The sequence below is a fragment of the Gorilla gorilla genome, chromosome 9 (assembly GCF_029281585.2).
Source record: "Gorilla gorilla gorilla isolate KB3781 chromosome 9, NHGRI_mGorGor1-v2.1_pri, whole genome shotgun sequence".
Taxonomy (NCBI): Eukaryota; Metazoa; Chordata; class Mammalia; order Primates; family Hominidae; genus Gorilla; species Gorilla gorilla.
Genome location: NC_073233.2, coordinates 134,073,736 through 134,090,905, shown reverse-complemented (window position 1 = coordinate 134,090,905; position 17,170 = coordinate 134,073,736).

Sequence of the window (17,170 nt, the reverse complement as noted above, 5' to 3'; positions counted from 1 at the left end):
GGGTGCTGGGTCATGAGTGCCTCCTGGGAAGACCCTCAGCCAATGCGTGTGCATCTGGGTGTGTGAGAAACATGCTGTTGTTGAGGACAGTGACTGCTGAGTACATCTGCTGCCAGGAGGCTAAGGCGGTCACATGGGAGTGTGATTCATTGAGGCCTGAGAAGTGCCATGAATCTCACTCTTTCTGGAAGGCATAAGATGCCATTCCTGTGAGCTGCTCCACGCTCCCCCGCGCTCCTCGTGGCAGGGACCTGAAGTTTCTTGGCCGTGCTGCCCCTGGAAAAGTCTGCCAGTGAGCGGGGAATTAGCCAGCCTCCTGCTTCCTCCGAGTGAACACTGTAGCAATCCTGGGGTCCCATGTCTTGCCCATCGCCCTGAGGCCCTGTGCTCGTGATTGCTTTTGATCTGAGCAGAATCTGCCTGTGTGAGGCTGGGCCACTTGTCCTGGGTCACACAGAGCTGGGGATTTGTGGGGAGTGCACCCCGATCGTCCCAAGGGCCTGATGGCTCTCCGGCGGTGGTCGCGTTCTTGCCAGGTGTGAAGACCTGCTCAAGTCCACACAGCCCACTCCAGGCCGAATAGGGAATTCAACCCAGGTTTGTTTGCCTCCAAAACCCATACCTTCTCCTCAGGGGCTAGACAGCAGAATCAAGGGGGTGGGCAGCCGGGGCTGAAGGACCGCAGTGGAGAGAGGAGATTTGATTCCTCTGGCTGTTTTTCTAAAGGAAGATTGAGAAGGGGGCCAGGAGATTCCTAGAGGTGATCACAGCTGCTGCACCTGGCAGGTCACTCACAGTGTGCAGATGGAGGCAGCAAGGCCAGTGTCTGCCTCAAGCCTGCCTTTCCCTTCTCCCCAGCGGCCCTCTCATGCTCCTTGCCCCACCTTGCTGAGATCTAACAGCTGCTGTTATTGAGTGCCTGCTGTGTGCCTGGCCCATTCCGAGTGCTTCACATGGGTTACACATTTCACTCTTGCTACAACCACAGGAAGGAGTTTCTTTATCCTGATTGTAAGAAGGGAAAATACCATCTCACACCAGTTAGAATGGCGATCATTAAAAAGCCAGAAAACAACAGGTGCTGGAGAGGATATGGAGAAATAGGAACACTTTTACACTGTTGGTGGGAGTGTAAACTAGTTCAACCATTATGGAAGGCAGTGTGGCGATTCCTCAAGGATCTAGAACTAGAAATACCATTTGACCCAGCAATCCCATTACTGGGTATATACCCAAGGGATTATAAATCATGCTGCTATAAAGACACATGCACACGTATGTTTATTACGGCACTATTCACAATAGCAAAGACTTGGAACAAACCCAAATGTCCATCAATGATAGACTGGATTAAGAAAATGTGGCACATATACACCATGGAATACTATACAGCCATAAAAAAAGATGAGTTCATGTGCTTTGTAGGGACATGGATGAAGCTGGAAACCATCATTCTCAGCAAACTATCACAAGGACAAAAAACCAAACACCGCATGTTCTCACTCATAGGTGGGAATTGAACAATGAGAACACTTGGACACCGGAAGGGGAACATCACACACCGGGGCCTGTCATGGGGTGGGGGGAGGGGGAGGGATAGCATTAGGAGATATACCTAATGTAAATGACGAGTTAATGGGTGCAGCACACCAACATGGCACATGTATACACATGTAACAAACCTGCACATTGTGCACATGTACCCTAGAACTTCAAGTATTAAAAAAAAAAAAGGGCGGGGGGAAACGGAAGCACAGAGAGGTGGAATGACTGGTTCGCTCCGTTAGGTGTCAGCATCTGCTTCCAGCTCGCCCTGCTTACGTTCAGCGTGCAGCCCTGAAGCGGATGCTGCCACCCTGCTGGGTCCCCACCCCATGCCGCTCCAAAGGGGCCTAACTGTGGTCGGAGGGGCGGCATGGGTAGGGTCACCATTCTCTGATGCAATAGGTCAGAAGAGGCGAGCTTAGCCCCACTTTGGACGGAGCCTTCTTCCTCCTCCTTGCCTGGTAGCTGCAGGGTGACTGGGTGTGGGGACTGCAGGGCTGTGAGAGCCCTTACCACATCAGAGCTGGGTTCACCTCCTGTCCTCAGATGCCCCCTGTGTCCACACACCCCTCTCTCACATGGGCCACTGTTCTCCATGCCCTTTCCTTGGGGCAGTGATCTGTCCTTTGTCAGCCAGGCCGCCTTGGGCCTTGGGAGAGGCTACCGGGAAGCAAAGCCTTGGTTGGCTGCAGTGAAGTGTGGAAGGGGAGGGGACATGCACAGTTCCCGTGTGCCACCCTTGCCTGGAGGTGATGGCACACCAAGGCACTATAGGACATCATGGGAGGTCCTTTCGCCTGGCAAATGATCCAACTCATTCTGAAACGACTGCCTCCATTCTGAAACTCTTTTCCTTCTCTGTGTTTATACGTGGGTGAGATGAGGGATGCTGGAGTAAGTACACACCGAAGTCCAAGGGGACAGGGAATCTGGGGAACTGGGGGAGGAGAAACTGAATCACAGACCCCGGAGCTCAGGACCCACCTGTGATGCGTCCCATCCACAGGCCCTGCCGTCCCTGCTCTCCCAGGCTGGCCAAGCCGAGCTTCAACTCACTGCTGAGGCCAAGCAAAGCTGGGAGGATGCTGCGCTGGCTCCCTTGCAGTAAACAGTAGTAGGAAAACGCAGCTGTTTGTGTATAAACTAAAGCTTGTTACAGTCCTGGAAGCTTCCGACTTGGGGGCCCACAGGCTTGGAGTGGAGAACACTCTGGGGAGAAAAATCATGTGTGAGCTGTTACTGCTGGGCCCTGAGGCTCTGCGGCCCTGCCTGGCCCTCTGTCCTGCTGCCCCGACCTGCCCTGCTGCCCTCCCCTCACTCCACCAGACTCCAAACACAGTCCAGCTGCAGGAACATCAGCCTCTCATTGTGTTCCCTCCACCCCTGCACAAACACAGCAGGTGGGGCATGGGGCGCAGTGGGCGGGGGCAAGACGCCGGCATGGGATTTGGCCTTTCTCAGGGTGCTGAGAAAGTGTGCCGAGGCGGGGGCCGCCGAGGACACAGTGGAAAGGTGCCCTCTGGGCAGCTTAACATGTGCCGCAGCCCAGCTGGGATCAGACCCCTGCCATCCACAGGCCTGAAAGAGACCCCTGCCCTGTGCAGGGCCTGCAGAGAAAGGTTGAGGATAAGGGCCACTGAGGAAAGCTGCAGCGGTACGGGGGCTCATTCCATTTTGACATTAACTTGGTATGCAAATAACATGCAAATTGGCCCTTTATTGTGTCTTAGTCAATAGCCAGGCATTTTTTATCTTTGGCCTGCAGCTTTGGTCTCAGCAGATCTCAGCAGGTCACCAGGTAGGAGGGGGAGGCTGTCAGCTTTAGAAGGAGGAGGCTGGGAGGGGAGGAATCATCACTTTCCTCTGCCCAGTAGCTGTCACGCCGAGGGGAGTGCTGAGGGGGCAGTGGTGGCAGATAGGCCCTGGGGGTCCCTCTCGGCGGCCTGCTGACTTACAGGCTGGATGTGGTGGGGGCAGGCGAGGGCGGGAGGCTGTGCTGAGCCTGATGGATGGGCCCTGGCGGCAGCTTTGGCCGCCCCGCTGGGGCCAGGGGCCCAGGCTCAGCACGGCAAGGTCAGGCTGAGGGTGCAGGGAGCTCCCGGTCGCTTAGAAGAGCTGCTCATGGGAAGCAGGTATCAATTTCCCAGCTGAAAAGCTGTGGGGAGGGAGGAAGAACAGACCCCATGTGGAAGAGAAGTTATACTCTGGGGGACATGGCCAGAGAGGTCCATCTTGAGTTGTGTTTCTATCTTGTTAAAGGTGAAAATTCCTGGGTTTTGCATGGGTATGGGTGCATGTGTTGAACTTAGTATGCAGGCAAAGAAGATACTGCCTTTCTTATCACCGTCTTCTGCCCTACCCCACTCCCTGTACTCACACACACACTCACCCACTGAGCAAGACACCATACACAGTCATACAAGACACCATACACACACACACAGTCATATAAGACACCATACACACATGTAGTCATACAAGACACCATACACACACAGTCATACAAGACACCATACACACATGCAGTCATACAAGACACTGTGTGCACACACGCTCACACGCAGTCATGTACTCACGCAAGACACTATACACAGTCTCTCGCACACTCATGCAAGATACCATACAAAAACACTTAGTCATACAAGACACCATACACAGGCGCGCGCACACACACACACACACACACACACATACACTCATGCAAGATGCCATACACAGACGGTCTCAAACCCACACACTCATGCGGGTTGCTATCCACATACAGACTAACACAAACACTCACTTGTGCAAGACACCATACACACAGGTTCTCACACACACATTCCTTTCTTTTATTAACAAAATAGAAACCTAATTTTCATGGAATCCTGCCACTTAAGTGACTCAAGTGTCTGAATTTCCATTCTGTAAATAATGTAAATGCACATGTCTCCCCCCAGTCTGTCTCTCCTGCACCCCACAATGCAGTGCTTGAATTTCCTCCCACTCAGACTCCCAGAAAGTCCACTCTATCCTATGCAAGCTCCACACTCCTCCCTCCTTATACATCCAAGGATGTCGGGATGGTGTGGGGGGCAGTCCTGCTCATTCAAAACTGGGACTCAGCTGCCTGTCCCCAGAGGCAGAGACCACCACAACCGTCACCAAAGGCTGTTTACTTACCTCAGGGACATTCTAGCCCTGAGCAAAATCTGCATGTGTCTGAACTGGAGGTGAGTTGGCAAGTGCATGGAGGTGGTGTGGAACTTCTGTGGGAGCCCAGGAAGTAGCTGCCACTGTCTTCTCCATTCCCCTTCCCTGCCTGGTGGTCGGGTGTGCATCGTTTGCTAGAAGCCCACCCAGTGGCCTGGAAGCCTGGGGACTCGGCCTGCTTGCTGGGGAGAATCTTGCTCCACTAAGGTGAGTGCTTTCCAGGACTTTGGTTGTTGGGGGGGCGGGGGGCGCAGGTTGAGACCACACTGCTGGAGCAGGGGCCAGCCAACAACTTGTCAAACTGGCTGCCTCCTTACTTCATCAATTCCCCTGTCATTTCCCTGGGATACCTTGAGTTTGACCTCAGTGCAGGGAGCAAAGTTCTTTCTTTGTCTCCTAATAAACAGCCTCAGCGATTGCTGGCCTCCAGCTGTTCTGTGGCCCCTGTGGCTCCACCCCCCTCACCCGAGAGGCCCTTTCTCCCTGTGAAGTCTCATTAACTAGACGCTTGGGGCCAAGGAAAGGCTCTGGCAGGTCACCTCTCTCCTTGTTAGTGCAATCATCTCTGTCTGGCATGATGGCCAAGCTCTTCCTAGAACCCTGTCTGCTCAGAGGCTCCTCCTAGGCTGCTGGAAAACCCTGCCCTGGGTCCTCAGAGTGACCAGGGCATTTCTCCCCTGAAGCCATTAGTGCCAAGTGGCACTGTGTATGGGGGTTTACATAGATCTTTTCAGGGCCCATAGGAAGGCAGCTATGATGGATCAGGTCCAGGAAGGTGGGTCTCTCAGTGCAGCCTCCCTGAAAGCCAGCTCTGGTCTTCTGGTGGCGTTTGCCCATGGGAGGCCTGTTGACTCAGGCTGCCCAGAAGACATTTCTCTGTGTGCAGCGGTTCTGTTTCCTGGCACAGCTCTCTCCCCTGCTCCAAAAGCAGTGCAAACCCTGAGCTGGGGGAGAACAATCTCATGCAGAAACTTGGGATGTTCTCTGCAGGTGGATTTCTCCCTGGACATCTGAGTGGGAGACTGGATTTTAGGCTCTGCTCTGTGCAGGTTCCCTCACTTTTGCTCTGCCAAATCCAAAGTGCTTTCCACTTCCTTTTTCTAGAAACAGTTGTATAGTGGTTAAGAGTCAAAGATGTGCAGTCTGGGCTGGGCACGCTGGCTCACTCTGTAATCCCTGCACTTTGGGAGGCGGAGGTAGGCAGATTACTTAAGGCCAGGGGTTCAAGATCAGCCTGACTGACATGGTGAAACCCTGTCTCTACCAAAAATATAAAAATTAGCCAGGTGGGGTGGTGCATGCCTGTAATCCCAGCTACTTGGGAGGCTAAGGTGGGAGGATCACTTGAACCCAGGAGGCAGAGGTTGCAGTGAGTCAAGATCATGCTGCTAGGTGACAGAGTGAGACTCCGTTTAGGAAAAAAAAAAAAAAAAAAAGATGAAAGATGTGCAATGTGACAGGCCTGGGTTCAAATCCTTATGCTGCCACCTATTAGATGGGTGAGAGAGGAAAGTTTTTGAACCTCTCTGAGCCTGTTTCCATATCTGGGAAATGGGGATAATGACAGTAACGCTGGCCATAGGTTACTGAGAGCATTACAAGAGAGGATGCATATAACGCACACAGCATGAGCTAGATTACTGAGGACGAACGTTGTGCAATTGTGTGTAGAGTCTTAAGGAGGATTTTGCTCTTCCACATGGGCCAGGAATTACGTACTGTTCCTTCTTGTCTCCCCGCAGGGAAGGTCTAAAATAGCCCAGAAAATGTATTTCAGTGGATGAAGGTATTTCTCTTTTTAAAAAGGACATGCAAGTAGAAAGTCTCAGAAAAAAATACTCAAGGCCCTGATAATATTGAGAATATTTGGGAACAGGAAGAGGGACTAAGTGGCCCATGGCAGAGATGGGAGGAATACTTTTCTTTATATGTCCTTTTTTTTTTTTTTTTTGAGACGGAGTCTCCCTCTGCCACCCAGGCTGGAATGCAGTGGCATGACCTTGGCTCACTGCAACCTCCTTCTCCTGGCTTCCAGTGATCCTTCCACCTAAGCCTCCTGAGTAGCTGGGATTACAGGCACCTACTACCATGCCCCGCTAATTTTTGTATTTTTAGTACAGGTGGGGTTTCACCATGTTGGTGAGGCTGGTCTTAAACTCCTGAGTTCAGGTGACCTGCCTGCCTCAGCCTCCCAAAGTACTGGGATTACAGGTGTGAGCCACCACGCCTGGTCTCCTTATATGTCCTTTTGACTCTTGTTTTATGTCTGCATCATATGAAACCAATTATAAAAATTAATAAAATTAAATTTTTAATGTTGGAAACATAACAAAGTAGATGTACCGGGGGATAAAGTTTTTCAGGTGTTCTTAATACTTGAAACCAGGTATTTGGCTAATAAAGTCAGGCAAAGGGCTAATCGTGAGGGATTCCTCGGAGGAGAAAGACATGGAGATCGGGGGACATAGGGGCCAAGGCCACTAGGACGTCCTGTGTCTCTGTTTGGGGGAATTTCCTCAGCCTAATTTTTGCCACAGCCTCCGTGTGCTGTGAGCGTGGCTGTGGGGGGGAGGCGGGAAGACGCAGCCGCAGCGCCTGGGCCCTCTCCGTGGGGCCTGCCTTTCCCCTGCGGGCCTCGCTCACTTGTTAGAAATCTGTCTTTTCTTCAAGGCTCACCTCAGATATCACCCCTCTGTGAAGTGCCCCCTGTTCCTACCAGATCAGACTTTACCCCTCCTATCCTCTTCCGTGTGTTCTGCTCATTCCTCTTTCCCAATTCTTTCCCCTGTGGTGTTTTACATTCTCTTTATTTGTTCAGATGCCATTTCCCCTGTTAGCTCTGAAGCCCGTGGAGGACACAGGCCATGGCTCATTCACATCTGCAAGTTTCACCGTTCCCAGCCCAGGGCCCAGGACGTAAGTTCTCCATCCACGCTTGGGAGTGCATGAGTGGGCGAGTAAGCAGCCCTGAAATGTCCTGAATCTTTGAACCTCAGTTTTCCATCTGTAAAATGGGGATGGCAATCATGAAACCCACCGTGAGAGATCAGCTGGGTTGTGCTAGGGAGTTCTCTGCTACACCGCTGGCCCTGATGGATGTCCCTAAATTTACGCAGTCCTTGCTCTCATCTTGAGATCACAGGTGTCCTTGAACTTCTTGTCCTCTCTGCTGCACAAAGAGCTTGCCTTCCTCCCATTCTCCACCTGGCTTCTTGATGCCACATGTCGTAAGCTTAGCCAGCAGTAGGCTGGGCCTAACCTTAGGGCCATCACTCCCAGACGCAGAATGGTCAACCCCGAGGAATCAGCCTTCGGTGCCTCTGCCCGATCACCGCCCTCTCCACAGAGCTGCAGAGCCCAAACTCGCCTTCCCAGCCGGGCCAGAAGGAAAAGGTTTTCTGTGCCTGCCCTGCCCTGCCAAGACTCACAGAGGTTATGCCGCTTGAAATGCTGACCTTCTGTCTTCCCTTCTACCCCCTTTTATTTTCTACTTTATGCTTTGCCTCCTTTCTCAGTTACTCTTGCTTCCTCTTCTCCAAATTGTTAGTTCAAAACAATAGATAAGTGCAGAGCCGCCAGCAAGGCTGCATGTATGAGAGGCGCTGGGGAGCAAGGAAGGAACAGCCATTGCTTTCGCTGATTACCCGTTGCTGGCCCACCTTCTCGTTCTGCTTCCAGCAGGAGCTCATGGGTCCTGCTGAGTGAGAAGGGGCTTCTTTTTATCGTATCAGTCATTGCTTCCTGGTCCTTCTAGCTCATACATGCTGAGATCAGACCAAAGGAAGTCCAGTTCTTGGTCCAGGTCTCTCCTTATGAGCTGCGCTACCTCCTAGGAAAGAAATGAACTCAAGGGAGAGCAGGGAAGGGCCCACTGGAGTAAGGGTCTCACTGCAGTTCTTCAGTTAGCAGAACATTTCTGTGTAGTGCATAGAAGGGACTTTATGTCTACAGATGTACTCACCCGACTCGGATGAGATCATGAGTCCTTTCCTCAGCAAGAGGACACCTTTTCCCATAATACAGTGCCACAAGCTGCGTCCCCCATAGTACAGCAGGAAGCGAGGCATCTTGGGGTTGGAGGTGTGCAGTACCATGTCATCAAAGGTGGGACAGGGCCCATCACAGGGCTTTCTTCCCTAGTCACGGAGCAAACACAGTCCCCATGGGATGGTAGAGATACAGGGAAGAGGCTGCAGCTATTGACAAGTGGGTGTGCTTTGCACCCACTGCCACGCCCTGCAATCTCCTCTTCCCCTGCCTCAGCTGTATCTTCCACAGTCCTCAGCCCTAGTGGAAGTGCCTTCAGATTTATATGGTGCTATTTACTGGCGCTCTGCCAATTAGTGACACTTTGAAATTCCCTTATATGACGCACTGCTGCTCTGACAATAAACAAGTCATTAGCTGGGTTGGAGGGCAGCTTCCAGCTGGTTTTGATTCATTGTTTCTGAACCGGCTCAAGAGGCTCATTAAGATGCAGGGTCTCCAGTCCAAGGCTTGGGAAACCCTGAAGCTAGAAGCAGATGGGGCTTCTGCACACCTAGGTGCTGGGTTGCTGTTCACCTGCCCTTCCCTTCTGATGCCCCATGAGACTCATCCCCCACCACTGGAGGGGATACTAATTGCCACCACAGTGTCACCCTCCTTTCATAAGATACAGACACAGGACAAAGGCCTCAGTAGGGAGTAGATGTGAAAGGACAGCAGGGAATGGTGAAAGGAGGCTGGGTGGAAAGGAGAGGCTTGGGTGCTAGAGGAAGGAGTGGCACGGGAGAGCTAGAAACTCCAGTGGGTGATTTGGGGTGGGGAAAAGGTGGCGGACACCTGAGCGAGAGCCCAGCCCATTATGTCCGGTTCATGTTCTTCACTTGCAGCTCCAAAGGCTGTGAGACCTGGAAGGGATCTTGGACAGCACCCAGGCCAACCCCTCATCTCTGTTTTACAGATGCTTAAGAAAGATGAAGTGATTTCCCAGTTCACTCAGCTCATACGTGCCTGAGATTAGACTAAAGGAGGTCCAGTTCTTGGTCCAGATCTCTCCTTATGACCTGCATTAGGTCCTAGGAAAGAAACAAGCTCCAAGGAGAGCAGGGGAGCATCCTGCTCCAGGCACGTGCTCACTGCTGCTGTTTCTGCTCTTCCCTGTGCTTGCAACCCCTCCTTCCATCATGTCTCATGCCCTGGCTGGCTTCTGGATTCTGCACGTATAAAGGAGTCCTGTTTGGGTCTAAGGATGTCGAGTATGTGAATGGCTAAATAAGAAGGCTCATTACAGAGCACCATGCTAGGCACTGTAGGAGGAAAAAAGTGCTTGACATTCATGACCTGGAATGGAAAGCACGGTGAAAAAATTACCACTAAGTAAACGTAGAACGTAAAGTCTGAGTCGTGAGCTCCACCAGCTGAAGCCATGGTGCTGTTCCATGAGAGACAACAGGATGGATGTAGCTGTAGGTGCTAGGCATTATGGTTTTGATGCTGCCCTGGGGGCAGGTGACATGATCTCTAGTTTATAAGAGGAAGATAGCTAAAATTGAGACCTATGCAAAGACTGGGACCCTGTAAGAGATATAACCTCAGAGAAACCAGGATCAAAAAAATACCAATCACAGGCTTAGGGTAGGGACAGTTAATCTTATCCTGACTGGGACTCTAAATAGAAAAAAGTCTTCTGTGAGAAATGGAAGCTGCAGGCCTGAACCATATGTGACTACAGTGTCTGAATTTCCACTGCTGGAATTCCCAAGCTGAGAAATTAATATAAAAATAGATCCCAGACCAGTAAAACTCATGGTGTATCAAGAGAAGGAAATACACAAGTATTCGGGAGGAATGTGCCCCAGAGCAACAGCATTTCACAGCAAAATCTGATCCCCTTTGAAGTTGCCCAAACAATAAAAAAATTACAAACCACATCAGGAAATAATATACTATTAGAGAAAGTCAGCAAACATATCAAACTAGTTTAGCATTCCAATAAATAAAACAATGTAACAATCTGAAAGAGACTTTAAAATAACTATGTTTAAAATGATTAAAAAGATGAAAACAGAAACATAAAGAAAATATAGGATATTTTGGAAGAAACAGGCAAATTTGTTAAAAAACAAGAACTTTCTAGAAATAAAAAATATAGTCATTGAATTAAAAGCTCAATAGATGTGTCAGACAGCAGATTAGATGAAGCTGAGCAGAGAATTAATGAACTGAAAGATAGATCAGAGGAAATTACAACAAATGTAGCATGGAAACAGGAGAGAGAAAAAATGTGGAGGAGAAGCCAAAAAGGCATAGAGGATAAAATGAGAGGATCCAAATTACCTTTACAGGGAGTTGCAGAGGAGAAGAATATAGAGAAAGGGACATGGCAACATTCAATTTTCCAGAACTGATAAAAGGACACTGTCCTCAGATTAAAGAAACATTGGGATTTCTGGGGGAAAATACATAAGAATAAACCCACAGAGATATGGTAGAGTGAAACTGGATTCAAGGAAATACAGCCAGTGTGTGGAGGGATTAAGGAGAAAGGAGAGGTTAAATTTGTCCAGGAATATCTGTGAAAGTCCATGGAAAACTGAGACTTGAAGGTCAAAGAAAATTTTAAGAGGTTGAAAATATGGTAAGGCTGATGAGATTTAAGAAATAGGAAGAAATCAGGCTCTCTGATTAGTTTCTAAGTAGGTTTTAATGCAATTCGTTTTGAATTAAGTTAGTCTTAAGACTCTGGATACCTATTTGTAAGCTAAAGGTTTCAGGGGAAGCTCTCCTGGCCTGCACATTTATTTCAAACCTAGTCTCTGTTCTTCCCAGTTGGGTCCCCTGCCCTGTCCATGACTCTTCAGTCCTGGCTAGGCACAAGTCACCCAGCTGATCCTATTCCACTCGAAAAACCACTCGTAATCAACAAATTGCCCTTTGAGGCCTCCCCTTCCTGTTGGGGGCTGAGTTGAAATTGGACTATCCAACCTTCCTCCCTCTACCTGTGGTCCTTGGGGCAAAGAAAAACCCTGCTCTGAAGTGGACAGCAGGGGCATGCCCTACTGCATCTGTGCCTGGTTAGCAGTGTCAGTGGCTTCAGAGGAACAGAAAAACCTGGGCATGGTAATTGGCTCATGAAAGCTGCATGTTGCTGGAGGGGGCAGGAGGGTCTGGAGAGGAATGGGCTTAATGGGAAGCAAATGCTGCAGAAGAGCCTGTGCACACCCTCCCCCAATTCACGGCCATTAGCATTCCTCAGACACCTGCAGGCGCTTGGCCCTAGCTGGGCATGGGATGTGCCGGCTCCTCCCTGCTGGCGCACAGAGCAGAAAGATGAAGTTTGGTTCTCATTAAGGGGGCAGGGGTGGATGCGAGACAGGAGAACTCTTTCTTGTATCTTTTAAGAGCACATGCTTTTCTTTGGTTGTTGTCAAATTCTGCTTCACCTTATGGTTGTTTACGGGTTCAGAGAAAGAGCACTGGACTTTGGGTTGAGTACCAGATCATCCTTTCCTAGCTTTGCAACCGTAGAAACAGCACCAAATCTCTCTGGTCCTCAGCCTCCTCCTGGTTAGGAATAATGAAGGGATAATTCGTACGAACAGGGTTATTTTGAAGAATAAATAAGGTAGACCATTTGAAGGCACCGGGCAGAGAGGTATTATGGAATGGACACTCAGAAAATTTGAGTTTCCTTTATCCCAGATCATAAGTACCTTTGGAGAAGGAATGGTGTCTTATTCATCTTTGTAACCCTCAAGGCGCCTGTTGTGGTGCCAGACCCCCAGAGTAGAAGACTGAGTCAATGGGGGTGCAGTACCCCCGATGCTGAGCTCCCCCACCCTCTCACTGGGACAGGACAAAGGTCAGCTCAGAAGCCAGATGCCAAGAAGAAAAAAAGACCAGGTCCTTGAAGAGTCATTGAAATGGGCCTGGTGGCAAAGCAGCAAAGGGGCAGGATTTCTATGAGGCCACTTGAAGAACCTACTCCACCTGGGTGCTGGGGGACGTGGTCCTGCAGGAGGCCAAGGGGACTGCACCGACAGAGGGACCAGCCCTGTCCGGCGAGGGACGGCATCTCCCTCTCCTCCCATCCCACACTTGCAGGTGCCGGCTTCCGGAGGGTGCCGCAGTCTCTGGGGCTGGCTCCCTTCAGCCGCAAAGACCTCTCTGGCGGACGCTTCCGTCCACCTGCTCTCCAGCTGCTGCTGGTGGAGGCTTGGTTGACTTAGGCATCTTCTATGCATCTTTAATCTGTCTTCACTCAGTGCCAAACATCTGCGGAGGGGATCTACTGGCTGTTTATTTTCTGTTTGTCTTGGGTGTGACACAATCTCTATTCTTCACTTTAATGGCTCTTCTCTTTATTATTATCGTCTCAACCCCTCTATTTATTTGCTTTCCCCAAACACCAACTACTTTCCCTCTGCTCTCCTGGACTGGCCAAGGCCCATGCCAGCCCTCCCTGCTTCCTCTCCTCCCAGCTCAGGGCCCTGCTCTCCTGGCTACGAGCCTCACTCAGACCAGATGTGGTTTCCTCCTCCTCTCCTCCTCCTCCCTCTCCCCGTCCCCCTGAGTTGCCAAGGGCTGCAGGGGGTCAGGGGAGCAGAGAGGTTCTCCACCCACATCCTGTCCTGCCCCCACCGTCTACTTCCCTGCCCAGCTCTGTGGCCCACACTAAGGAGGGAAGGGAGCGCAGTGCATGCTAGGGTACTGTTTAGTCCCTATGATGAGGGGTGCTGGCAGGACTCCTACCCCTGAGAGTATGGTCAGTAGGGGGCCTTGGTCGCCTCTCTGCAACACAGCTGCACTGGAAGGATTTGGCACAGTCCATGCACACTCTAGATCACTGATGGTGTCAAGGCCCCTCTGCTTCCATATTGCCCAATGAGCAATATTTTACAACTGTGCTTTTACATCTACTGTCCCTGCAACCTTCGCCACAGCCTGGATCCTCACCTCTTCATGCCAGAGGAGTCTGAGGTTCTAGCATCGCTCAGCTGATAAGAGGCCAAGTCAAGATTTGAATTTAAATCTGGTTTGATGTGAAGAATGGCCAGTTGGCTTAAACACTGGGGCCGACTTTCTTGACCTGGCCTGGTCTGACCTGTCCCAACACCTGGGAATAAACCTCTTTTGGTGAATAGAGTCTGGGTTTGGGGGCAGCAGCCAGCCTGGGACACTTTTCTGTTTCTGGAATTATTTCTACCTCTGGCCATAACGGGTCACTGAAATTTGACCCCTGGGATTTCAGTAGAAGTGATAGTTAGAGATAATATTATGGCTCTCACTGTGCAAAGAACACTAGACTCTACAAGGATACGGAATGCAAGAGAAACTGAAGGTGAACTTATCAGAGGGGAGAGTTGTGGCAAAACTTCAGACTCAATACAAAATCACCAATCAACTGTTCAACCAGGAGCAAAGCCAGGCTTGGCGGGGTCTGAGCTTTTACAATTTGGTGGTGGTGGTGGTGGTGGGAACTCTTTTTAAGTAAAAGAATTCACAAGTATGAACACAAATGTACCAGGATTCCTCCCAGGGCCTTGCAAGGATCCTGTACAAAGGCCATTAGCTTCCTGGAAAATCCAGCCCTGAATAGGGCTAAAGTGACTTCAGACTGAGCACCTAGGCAGATTTTCAGCTAAAGCTGTAGTTTGGGACCAACTAGGACAGTAGTTCTCAATTCTGGTGGGCCTAAAACTCACCTGGGGACATGTTCAAATGCAGACTGTGCTTTACCCCCAGAAATTCTGCTTTAGTGGCGGGTCTGGGGAGGGGACTTGAAGTCTGCATTTTTGACGAGACCTCCAGGGGATTCTGAAACTGGACAAGTGGGAACTAAACTCTTAAGAAACGTGGGGCCAGAAGTGGTGGCTCGCACCTATAATCCCAGCATTTGGAAGGCTTAGGCAGGTGGATCACTTGAGACCAGCAGTCTGAGAGCAGCCTGGCCAACATGGCAAAACCCCATCTCTACAAAAAATTCAAAATTAGCTGAGTGTGGTGGTGTGTGCCTGTGGTTCCAGCTACTCGAGAGACTGAGGTGGGAGGATTGCCTGAGCCTAGGTCAAGCCTGCAGTGATCCAAGATCAAGCCACTGCACTTTAGACTCTGCTCTTTGAGACTCCGTCCAAAAAAAAAAAAAAAAAAAAGAAATAAAGGGAGAGAAAGAAAGAGAAAAGAAAGAAAGAAATCCAGTCCCCACACTGTCATGAGGAATTCAGGCTGAAGAACAGGAATGTTCACCAAAGTCAGACAGCAAACAGGGGTTGAAGGTATAGCTGGGATCGGGGTCCTGTCCCCAGTTTCTCCTCCTTTCCTTTTGCCAGGCTGTCTCTGATCAGACTTCACTTCCTGAAGAAGGTGGGTTATTAGTGTGGGGGGGTTTGCAAACGGGACATGAAACTGGGCTTTCTCTAGCAGCTTCCAGAAAGAAAGAAGTCCTGGGCTGCCTGGGACTCCTGAAACGTGAGAGACCCCATGGCCCCAGAGGCGGGGCCTAGATCCCTGGGGAGGGAAACTTAATTGCTGGCAGGTGCTGTAGGAGTGGGGCCCCTCCCAAAGTGCAGTGTCCATGGGACTGCAGCTCAAATGCCTTCCAAAGCTCCCAGGTCAAAGGTCACCATCAAAGCATTCAACTGGCAAGGCACTCTCATTAAGTCAAATATTGACTTGTCTCAATATGAACTTTGTTTGTTTGCTTTGGCCAGAGGTCTAGTCTAAACATGTAAATGACTCATCTGCTGATTAATGAACCTCTTCCCAGGAGTCTCTTCCTAAGACCCCTTAGCGAGCAAGAAGGCCAGAGGCAGGTAGGGAGGACTGGAAGTTGTCTCATCACTGCTCTGAGGAACAGGGGGGACAGTGGAGAACAGTGGGAGTGGGGAAGATAGAGAGGCCTGGACTGATGACAGCCACGGTCCCTCCGGTGTCTGGGGAGCCCCTCTGCAGGGGGACGCTGCCGCCAATGTCCGCTCTCAGGCTTGGGCACTAGAGGTGCTCCGAGCCGGCTTCACGCTTCTTGGGGGCAACTCCATCAACCCCACCAGGTCTGGGTCCTGCGGGGCAGGTGACAGCCTGCAGTGTGGAGGAAGCCAGCTCCCTCCTTGGACTAAAGGGAGGAGGAAATTGCTCAGTTTCAAGAGGGCTGAGGAGCCCAATAGGCTTAGAGTGTTGGAATGAGCTGCGTTTGACTGGGGGCTCTTCATCGCACAACCCCAGGGGGTGCCATCCACACAGTGTTCTAGAGTTGAGTGGCAGTGTGGCCCTGCTCCTGAGAGCCCCGCTGCGCACTCCTGCCCTGTTTACAGCAAGAAAGGGCAGGGGCAGTAGGGAGGGAGGAAGGAAGGAAAGGAAGGGGAGGAGGAAGGAAGACAGGAAAGGAAGGGAGGAAGGGAGGGAGGAAGGAAGGAAGGGAGGGAGGAAGGAAGGAAAGGAAGGGGAGGAAGAAGGAAGACAGGAAAGGAAGGGAGGAAGGAAGGAAGGGAGGGAGGAAGGAAGGAAGGAAGGAAGGAAGGAAGGAAGGAAGGAAGGAAGGGGCGAGTCTTCCCTGAATGCCGCTGCGGGTCAGGCTGTGGGTGGGGGCGCTCAGGTGGGCAGTGAGCGATAGAGGCTGGGCTTGGCTGGGGTTGGGAGAGGGAGGCCGCCAGAGGAGGGCCGAGCCCCTTGAAAGCTGCTGTTGTTTGAGGTCTATGCTCAGAGAAGCCCTGAGTAAAAAGAGCTTGTTAGAGAGGCCCAGGCTGGAGACAAGCTGCTCTCAGAGAGCCAGTGAACCGTGCGAAATGACTTAAACTAACATCCCTGACTGCACTGGGCCGGGACCCAGGAGTCAGGGCCGTGCGCTCATCAGAAATTCATAGAAGGTGCCCCGCAGCTCGGCTTTCTCTGGCCGCCTTGTTCATTGAGCGGTTTTTTCTTTCCAGTCCCGCGGCTCTGAAAGGGAGACAGGGGCTGCCTGATGGGGAAGATCAAGTGGCCTTTGAAAACCTCTCTCGGAGTTTATTAAACCCAGGGGCCAGGGCAGGCCAACCTGGAGGCCCAGCCAGGCCTGGCTCCGCCCACCCCGGGCTCCCCAGAGGGGACCTGGCCTGTTCTCATGTCCCAAACTTGGCAGGTCTGTGCAGAGGGATGAGGGGGTGGGGGAGCGGGATCCTGACGAAGATGGGAGGAGGTGAGGGAGGGGGCTGAGCACGGGTGGAGACCTGTGGCCCCCACAGACGACAGGGCCTTCTCTCCCTGGGCCCCCAGGACACCCCCTGCTTCCTGCTGGAACTCGTCTCTCCAGGAGCTCTCCGAGTGTTTGTGCTCAAGGTACACAGAGAGGAGAGTGGGGGGAGGAAAGGACTAGGGGGTCTCCGGGCTGCATCACAGCTTCCTGACCAAGTAAGGGCAGGAACGACGCTGCTCAGAGGATGCCTCAAGTTTCCAGAAGTCCCTCAGAGAAGGAGAG